Genomic DNA, 10,575 nt, shown 5'->3' with positions numbered 1-10,575 from the left:
AGTGGATGGAATTACTCACATATCAGCATGTAAATACGTGGCTGCAGGATTCTGAGCCTGCTTCACAATTAAACTTTACTGCCAATGGCACTAAAGATGTAATTAGCATTATTGTAATAACGGTATCATCTTTTGTCTTGCTTTTTTATAAAAAGGAAATATAATGTCAGTCTGCATGAGAGGAGTGCTGGACCTGCAGAGTTTTACAGAACACTGCAAGCATCTTGCTAGTGCAAATAAAAGCAACTCACCATAAAATAAAGGGAACAAACACTATCCACTCAACAGCATAAAGCACAATGTTGTTCTTTATTATTTTATTTAAAAGGGGCAGATTTATTCGGTCATAAATTAATAATTCAGAAGGTATAAGAAGGCACAGCCAATTAGCTGCAGTAATTTGCATTTTTATGCTCCTTCATTAGTTTTCTAAGGTTCTTCTCTCCTATTATAGGAATGCAAATGCCATCTTCCAAAAGGTGAATAGCCAACCTGTTATTTGTTTGCATGGTAATGAAGCCTTTTCAATTATTAAAGGACCAAATAATTTAATAATTTTTAAGAAAAATTTTTGTTGCTATAATATCTCTTCTTTGTGTTGTTTTTTAAGGAACATGCTTTTTAAATGTAATATATTTTAACCTGAAGCAGAGAGTTTATCAGGTGACTGATTTTCTGGGGCTCCTAAAATCATGCCTAACTTCAATCACGTGAGTAAATCCCTTAAAGGAAGGTATTAAAATCCTTTCTTAATTTAGAGGCTGACAAATAACTCGGTGTATGATGTCTTTGTTTGCAGCCTAGGGTCTCTTTACCCTTTGTGCACAAATAAATTGAGAAGGCTTTAACATATGTATTTGGCTGTTAGGGGAACTTCCCTTTCTTATGCCCCATGCCTCAGATATCTGCTGGCACAAGCACCTTCAAAAGCTTCCTGCTGCTTGCCACAGGGATCTCCCTTTTAGTCATTACTATCTATGGGCACAGTCTTGCTGAAGCTGACCTCTTTAGCTTCTGAGAAATACTCCTGAGGCCAGCAAGGTTACAGCTGAAAGTCCTCCTGCAACATGACTAAAGCCCTGGTCACTGGAGTGCTGCAGGGCAGCTGTACTTGCTTCGTCTCTGCCTTCCCATGAAGGGCACCAGCAAATCCCATTGGCTTCCCACAGAGCTGCTCCTAACCTGCAGCTGGCCTGACACGTACTTATTTTTCCATTTTTACTCCGGTATTTTCCTTTCCAAATGCTTTCCATGTGAGGCCATTTCATTTTATTTTTATAATTATTTTATTTTTAATACAGCCCCTCATTCCAGATGTAGATAGTACATACACACACTCAAGTATACATATAAGCAAAGTAATGCTGAGGCTGCACCTTTAAAGACATTTATCTGAGGCAGAGTGTAACCCAAAAGAACTCTACACATATTTCAGAGAACTGGTGGGTACTAACATTTAAAAAGAAAAAAAGGGAAAAAAATTAAAACCTAGAGAATTAAGCAAAGATATGGTACGTTTTCAGAGGCAACCTCTGAAGGGACCTGGCTCTTCAGGTTGCTGTGAAGGATATCAAATGGCTGAAGAAGCCATAGGAAGCCTGCCCTTCTCTGTTTACCTCTACAGAATGCTTGTCTTTTGGGATGTTTGGTCTTTCTAGGGGCAACCTGAAGCAGTGCTCTCTCCCAAGGACCATGGAACCTCTCCCCAGCCCCGAAATCCACTCCATGCTGTTCTCCCATCAGTTCAGCTTTTCTTTCTTTTAGCAGAGGTGGTGTTCACAAACTGTACAGATCATCTTGGAATTTTTTTGGCAGCAAATGACATACAAAAAGGCACTGTTTTTTTCATTTCACTGATAGTGCAGATAGCATGCCTGTAACATGGGCCAAATGACCAACCATGCAAGCAGTAGGGTTTATTGGTGCGAGGTTTTTTCTTCCTTTTTATGTTAACTTCTTGGTAAAGGCTGCATGTGAAGACCAGGCTCTGAATCACTCCAAGCAGAAAGGGCAGGGTAGCAGAGGAATGGATGGCTGAATTAGCTCTAAGAGCTATGACTCAGTGGCAAGTGACATTATGCCAGCAGGTATAACAAGGTGAAACAGGTGCCAGCAGGTGCAATGAGAAAGGAGAAACAAATGGCTTAATACGTACTTTTAACTAGAACTGAACAAAACGAACAAACAAACAAAAAATGTTGAGCAAATAAACCCATCTGAAAGCATAAAGAAGAATATTTTCTATCATAGTAGTGGCAGGAGTCTCTATCTATGCCCTTACTCCAGCCCCTCCATCACCTCCTTTCCTTGTCCCCCAGCCCAGCTCCAGCACATCTCCTGCATGACCCCATGCAAGGGGACAAGGGTGGCCCACAGGCAGGCTGGGCTGTCAGTTGTATTCCCACAGGAGGACAGAGCCTCCTGACTTCCAGAGTTAATCTCTACAGCTGCAGTGCATTATGCTTTCCCTTTCCTACACAGACAGAAATAAGCAATTCTGAACATGCTTAATTGGAGATGAAAGACTAGATTTTGTAATCTAGGTGAATTTCTGTTTTTTACATCAACCAGAAAAATCAATCTTTTATTCCATAGCAAAGAATTTGAACATTTCACAGCTTATATGCCTGATATTTGGCTTACAAATTAAAATTTTTTGCGAAGCACATTTTTAAAGAACATCACTAAGACCTTGTTGCAGATCATCTCAACAGAACAACATGAGCATTTTGTATTTTTGACTAAAATATATTAATATTAGAAGGGATCTATTGATTATTTAATGTGACTTCTTTCATTACACATCTACAGGACTCCTCTAAGTGAATTTCTGTATCAAGACTGATAATGCAGCTAAGCTAGACTGAAAACTGATCATGGTTTCGAATTTTCTGTTCAGAGAAAGTCCACTGCAGGCCTCAGTAAGTTCTTCCTGTGGTCAATTCGCTTCTCTGTGGTAAGTTACTTTAAGCTTAAATTTCTCTAATTCCAGGCAATGGATTTTGCTAATCTTTTCCAGAGAAATTAAGAATGCCTTTGTACCATTTTTCCATTCTTTAGTAGATCAAGAGTTTGAAATTTAGTCCCTCATTTTCAGCATATTTTTGCAGTCCTTTAAGCTCATCCAGAGTTCCTATCAAACCCTTCTTTTTAAAGAAAACCAAATAAATAAGAATGTTAAAAAACCAACCAACCAACCAAACAAACAAACAAACAAAAAAAAAAACAAAAAAAACAAAAAAAAAAAAAAAAAAAAAAAAAAAAAAAAAAAAAACACAAGGAAGAAGACCAAAATGTTTTCCTACAGGGTAAGGTCAGCAGGGATGAAGCATGGTGGCTGGCTGCTGAACCCCAGCACAGGCACAAGGGAGGAGTTGTGCAGTGCCCCACTTTCTCCTCTATCAAAGGCACGAAGCACCAGGCCAGACCTTGCCAAGGAGCTACTGTCTGTGTAGCACTTTCCCTTTTCCCTCACAGTAAATCTTTGCCTGAATAATGCAAGCTCCCTGCTTTTATTCATATTCTCCTCATTATATGCCAATGATCATTTTAGCACTTTGGCCGTGGCGCACCGCTGGAGCCCACGTGTATCTGATTATCCATCATAAAATCAAATCCTTTTCAGTCCCTATTTCCCAGCATGGAGTCTTTTCCATCCAACAAGTGTAGCTCACACTGTTCTCTCTGCACAGACTTCCAAAAAAATAACTTGTTCCATTTTGTAAAGAAATTCAGATTGCTCTCTGTCATTCACCAGCCTTATTTATCATTTAATCCTCTACCAGTTTTAGTGGTATAGGAAAACTTCATCAACAAAATGTCATGTTTTCTTGTCTCATTAAGAAAGATAATGTGTGGGGGGATGAATCTCACAAATTCTCACTATGATGGTTCTTCATTTACGGTTATAGGACCTATTTATTTTTAATTAAATTCATAGATGTTAGGTGGGTTTTCTATTGCTTTATTTTCTTAACAAAATGTCTTCTGCTGTGAATGCATGTCCTTTCAAAAAGTTTATTACATCAACAATATTATCTTGATTGAAAAGAACTTGTAATCTCATCAAAGGATGGGATCAAATTAGTCTGACAAAAATTATTTTTGTGAAGCTAATGTTGATGGACATTAATTGTGTTTGAGCAATCTCAACTTGATAGGCCTCTAATTTCCTGAGTTAGTTCTGTTATCATCTTTAAATATTGGCACACATTAGATTTTTCCCAACTTGAAAATTCCCATGTTTCAATACTGTAATCACCAAAATAAAATGCCCATGGGGGTCTTTTGCTAGTTCTTTTAAAACTATCAGATGCAAGTTAAGTACACATACAAACTTTAAATGTCTAAATTAAACAAACTGCTGTGTAACTGGTTAAAATTAAAAGGACTGCATCATCATGTCATATAACTACCATCTGGCTTTCCCCAAATGCAGACACCAAGTGACTGAGATTCTGCTTTTCATGAATTCTGCTATCATCATACAGCCACAGAACAACAATATTATCAGGATTCCCAGTAGAGCCGGGAACTCCTTTCTCTACCTTTTCCTTTTTAGATCTGCTAACCATAGATTTTTGTCTTTAACATTTTGCTTCCACTATCTACTTTCTAAAATCCAAGACAATTGTTATTATGACTGTTCTAGCTTTCTTTTTCTGTGTTTCACTATGATTTAGAGATGCTTTTCATTTTACTTTGACCCGTACTGTTCTTTCTTTAAATCACTGCAACAACATCATTCTGAAAATGCAATTTCGGAATCTAGTAAAATGTTATTCAACAATGGACAATTATCTTTCTCATCTTTCTGTTTACATTTTCTTCAGTTGATTGTCTCAAAATTATTTTCAGCTTTATTAAATTGTCCTTTTCAACCCCCGAGAACATGTATTCTTGGCATAACTCACAATAAAAATGTAATCAGATAAAATCAGTTTCAACTATTTTTTTCAGTTCTGTGATTAACTCTTTATTTTTTAAGGTCTTATATAGAGTTCTGCTCCATTAGATACAATTTTTGTTTATATAGAAAATTCAAAGGGTGCCTTAAAAACAGCAACCTGATTTTTCACATCTCTTTTGAACTGATACCAACCCATAAAAATTTTTGTTCTTGCTATATATTGTAGCTCAACAGTTGCACAGCTAATTGTCTTATTCTCTAGTGTGTTTGCACATTTCCAGCAGGCCACAGCTAGCAATCTCTCTTGTGATTTGATTGTACAGAATCCTTCTCTATATATCAGTGGCCTGTAATCTGAACTTGAGCGAGGCCATTTTAGAACAGGATGTCTCTCATACTGCTGCATTTTTCATTCAATCTTTTCAACATAGATTGTTACAGCCAATAATTTTAACATTACCAGTATGGGAATTTTCCTATTTGTTTTCAGAACACCTATCTTTATGCTAATTAATGAGAAATTTCCACTTTATATATCGCATATAATAAATGAAATGCTGTACATATTAGAATCAAATATTTTGCAATTAATCTGTTATTAAATATTCTTACATTGTGGTTGTATTGGCCACAGACAAGGTCAGATAACTTAACTGAAGTCAGTGGGAAATACCAGGAAAAGCAGATATTCCCTGTTTATTTTTCTCTGTTTTATTGTCTTACAATCCGTCTACTGGTTATAATGAGTATGAAGTATGACTGAGTCTAGACAAATGTGTTAAGGGCTTCTATTAGCAAATTTCTTGGTACAGCTGTCATTATTTTTTTAAGTTGCTATGGAGACTTACTAGTTTGAGGCATCACGATGATTTTCCATAGCAATGCTGCTTTGGCTCCAGTGCATACCCCAAAACAACCATGAATGTCCTCTAGGATAATTTATCTCCAGTTGGACATACTAAAATATCTACACAATTGCCTAGAATATGGTAGAAAGCAATAAAATGTGAAAAAGGACTGACCTACTTGCTAAAACTATTGTTAGATAGAATGAGTTTCATAATTAAGATTTCAGTTAAAAAATAGGTAAAAATACATAGTTGGGAGAAAATAGGAAAGGCAGACTATTTTGTCAAAATAATATTTTTATGCTTTCCCAATATTTTAGATTTTAAACCTCAAGACCAGAACACCCCTTCTAAACTTCCGACTTCTCAGAAGTAAAAATACTCAATTTTGGCAGGTATATTTTCTTCCTCTTTATGCTTAAACACAAATAACTATTTTCCTTTTTAGCTAATTGCTGCTTTATGGAATTGTGGAAGGACTAAATTTTAAGAATTGCATAGCCCAGTGGCAATACTGTCAAATGGTAAAAATCATAAACTATCTTTATATGGACAAAGCATATAGCTATTATATGGATGAATGAAAATCTCTCACTGCAGACATGTAAAATATTCTGTTCTGAATTTAAAATACTCAGGACCCAATATATCTTGCACCAAATGTGCAGAGATATAAGCAACCAGGAGTAATTGGTTTTACACCAATGGAAGCAGAGTACAGGAAGTCACTCCAGGCTGGGAGTGAGGTGGACCTCACCTCCCAGAAGTCCTGAATAGAGGGAAAATGCACTGAAAAGTTTACTTCCCATCATTTATTTTCACTGATGCTCCTCAGCACTTTGTTGCAGCCTCTATCTCTTTGCAGGATTAACCCAACACAGCCTTCTAGAGACAAAAAAGGACAGCAGTCAAGAGAAAAACAAAAGGAAAGTCAATCAAAGAAATTTTTGCCAGTCCAGTGATACTCCAGAATGTTACTGATTAATTCAAATAATTGATTCATTATACAAAAAGGCCAGAGAAAAATTATCTCTGTTGAGAAAAAGATTGAGGTTCTCCTTTGACCACTCAGCCCCATGACTTCTACTCTCTTGGGGAGGAACAGCCGAGGAGATGATCTCACACTCACTTGCAGCCCTTGAGTGGGGTTCCAAAGGAGCAACAACAGCCCTGTTGCCCCTTATTTCTCATTGTCACTAATGTCCCCACACCTGGCTTGTCTTAGGTCTTGTGTAACTCAGGGCTACAGTTGGATATTTTTCGTATGTTTATCAGTTTCCTGAAGCCTATTGATAAAAAAAAATAATAACAACAGTAAAAAACCCTTCCTGTATTTCTCTCAATAATTTTCTTTCACTATTTGGAAGAAGCACCAAGAGACATCTTCAATTTTTTAGATGTGTTCCGTTTTTTTATTTTCCTATTGTTTCCCATTGAGCGTTAATTTTGTTTGCAGGTATTTTGCTTGCATTGCCAATATATTTTCCATTAACATACCCCTTTGTAAGCACACGCAGACCACACGATGCTCATCTAAGAACTTTTTCCAATAAAATTGCTGCATGCTGTGTATAACTTTGAGTGTTTCACCTCAGCAAGATACTTTTTTGTTGAAAAAAAATATATTTTTTTCAAACAACTTGGATTCTCTGCACGGTAGAGATACTGACTTACAGCAAGACTACATTGGGTTGTAAGCCTCTGAGCAGGTTTTGAACTAGTGACCAACTGACTGAATGCCCAATCTGGTGCTATGGACACAGACATGTAAGGTAATTAAATTCTGTAACAAGAAAGCAGAACAGCATTTTCATTTATAACCATGTGGGAAATTCTTATCAGTGCATGACATATGGCTTATTTTTTTCTGAAAACAAGCTTACATGGAATACATCTATTGCAATGCAAGAAATTAAAGATGCAAGATAGAAGCATCTGGTGTAAATGGGCATTGTACAGAACATGTGGACTAGTACACGTTGTAATTTCCCCAGTACAGAGTATGTTGACAACATAGAGTGGAACACGCAGCAAATAAATCAGCGTGTTTTGATACCTCAGATCTGACACTTTTCAGTCTGGAGTATCAAAACAGTCTGTATTTTAAGGTTGTGCCCCTAGTCACTTCAGTTGTTTAAAACTGGACATCAAAATAACCAGACTGTGTCAGACCACAGATTCATCTATCCTAGGAGTGTAAAATGGTCCCTTTAAATTCATCAAATCACCTTCTAAAGCTGTGATAGTGTGGGAAAATTCTGCTTGCGTAAGTAATGTTTTACTTTGAATAAAAATAGTCTGTGATGCATGACAATAATAGCACAGTTAAAGTCTGAAGTATCTATCCATTCAAATATTAAGAAATGAAGAGTGAGCTTTTTGTTATTTTTTCAGATTCTCAAAAGAAAAGAAAAATCAACATAGTTACAATGTGTAAGATGGTAATAATAAGAATTGAAAATAATTCTAGCTTTATGATAATTTTTTTCCTAGCCCAGGATTATAAAAGCATTGTACTTAAAGAGACAATTGCATTTGCAGTTGAGAAAAAATGTTCTTGTCACCACTCAAACCTTTTAGGAGGAATATCACCAGAAACTGACATATATACACTTGCTTCTGTCCAGCAGTTAAAACCCATATTTTGCAAGGAAATTTTTAGTAACTTGTGTAACTCTGAATTCATACAAGCAAGTCAGGGGCAGCTGTGAAAAGCAGCAGTAGAGAACTGGTCTGAGGCTATGAACTATTATAAACTAATTGCACCCAAATGACTGATCCCTGTAGGCAGAGATGGACTCTCCCCTCCTACAGACCAATATGTGTCCCCAAATGAAATAGGCATAAATTAAATGAGATCAATCAGCCTGTTTTACAGGAAGCTCAATGAGACTGCCATGCTAAGGGAAATGTGCCTTTAAGGCTCTAATCAATCAGAGCCAAGTATGATTAAGAACCATGGAAAAATGGCTAAAACTCTGGGGTAATGGTATTTGAGTGAAGGCATGGCTCTGCTTGCACACCCTGACTTTCGACTACTTAACTGTAATTTTATGTTTGCACAGTCCATTGCTAGAGCACAGGTATTGACACTGGCTATCAGCAAGGAATACAACTAGGACCAATGAACAAAACAAAATGTAATTGGCTGCTATGATTCATTTTAAGAGTCCATCTACTGGATATGTGGGATTAGACTTCATTAGAGCTATCTAAGGAGAAACTCGAGTGCCTGTGGGCTTGGAAATGACAGTCGAGCTCTGCCCAGGATGAGGGTGTACCCTTGGGCATTCTGCCTTCTCACAGCTGACCTGCACCAGGAAAAAAAGCCTGCTGGTGACTGACAGCCAAAATGAGATATCAATCACAACAAATAGTGCAGATCTTCAATCCTCCCCTTTCTTACAGGAGAAAAAAAATGAACAAAATTAACATGAAATTACTAAACCTCCACTGAGATTAACACAATAGTTTCAAGCTCATTAAAATTGTTCAGAAAGTGGCTTGGGGCTTTTTTGCCATGTGACATTTCATATGAAAAGACTGAAATTCTTCACTTATGTCAATCTTTTTTTCCATTTTAAGTTTTCATAGAGTAAAGAAAATTGTTCACACAAAAATCAGTATAAATTAAAATTAAAAAAAATGGCTTGCCAGAACCCACATAGATTTCTTTTTTGAAACAGGTTTTATAATACTTTTTAACTAAATAAAGATCATCCTTTAAAATAATTGTCATGAGAAACTTGTAACCAAATTTTCCTCTCTTTCAGGATCTGTACGGAAGTAATAAATTTCTTCTGTAACGGTTAGACTTGGTTTATCTTTATTTCAGATTCTCTTCACAGACAAAACAGATGATGAAATAATGATTTCATTAAATTAAAAGATGTCGGAAAATGCAGGTAGGCATCTAATGACACATCCAGTGACATCCAGATACATAATTTCTATAGATAGGGGAATGATCCTTTTAATCCATATTTCATGTCCAGGTAGCATTTGATACTGGACCTGATTCAGGGGATCCTGTGTTGTTTGAGGTATTGTTTGAGGTATATTGTCCCTGTGGTGACACTGTGTACTTTGCAGCATTTATTACTGAGGAGCAATGGGGAGCCATAAGTTGCCCCTTCTGCAGTGAGAGGCGACACCAATCCATCCCTTTCTCCCTCTGACGAAGCAGCCACAACGCCTCAGGAAAGGGTCTGTCAAAGGTAGCTGTGAAGCAATTTCTAAAGTTGCAACTCACTGTTAGTTCTTTTTCTCAAGTAGATGATCCTTAGACTATAAAAACCTACTGCTTGTGCCAGCTAATGTAGGAAATCCTTTCCTTCAAGTCACAGGTGTCTGTGCAGTGGAACTGAAAGACTGGATCCAAACACAGCTGATGACTCACTTGGAAAGCTGCTACAGCCACACACAGCAGCACTTGTAATACTGGCCTTCTTTTTTTTGAAAAAATATCCCAACATTTTACATGCAGAAAGGAAAGCAGATTCTCCTTCGTTTATGTTACTGCATTCTATGTTCACTTTTGTCTTTTTCCTGCATAGTTAATTTTATTAGTTTAAACTCTGAAGTTGAAAGAGTAAGAAGTCATCCCCTCACTCTTGCTATGAATACATATTGGATTAAGTGCAAATGTAATTCTTGCACTGGATGTGCATTTGGTTTGTATTAATTATACCTCTATACATGTGTCACCCAGTTAGCTCCCAATATAGCCACACAGCTTCAGCGGCTTTACACAACCAAAAGGAGAAAATAAATCATCACTCTAATGAGAGTTCAAAACTCTGTTAAAAAATTTGCTGG

At 36.9% G+C, this 10,575-nt stretch overlaps 1 long non-coding RNA gene across 2 annotated transcripts in view; it reads right to left on the bottom strand.

Annotated features, from left to right (window-relative positions):
- Window positions 1-290: 290 nt before the first annotated feature.
- Window positions 291-10,575, bottom strand: part of LOC135411256 (uncharacterized) — a 28,404-nt gene continuing 18,119 nt past the window's right edge. For both annotated transcript variants that reach the window (XR_010429065.1, XR_010429064.1), the window contains one exon: window positions 291-7,043. This is a non-coding gene — a long non-coding RNA (uncharacterized LOC135411256). The remainder of the gene's footprint in view (window positions 7,044-10,575) is intronic.

This window comes from Pseudopipra pipra, chromosome 3 (assembly GCF_036250125.1).
Source record: "Pseudopipra pipra isolate bDixPip1 chromosome 3, bDixPip1.hap1, whole genome shotgun sequence".
In the NCBI taxonomy this organism is placed as follows: Eukaryota; Metazoa; Chordata; class Aves; order Passeriformes; family Pipridae; genus Pseudopipra; species Pseudopipra pipra.
Note: the sequence above shows the minus strand (reverse complement) of the source record. Positions and strands in the feature narration are given on the sequence as shown.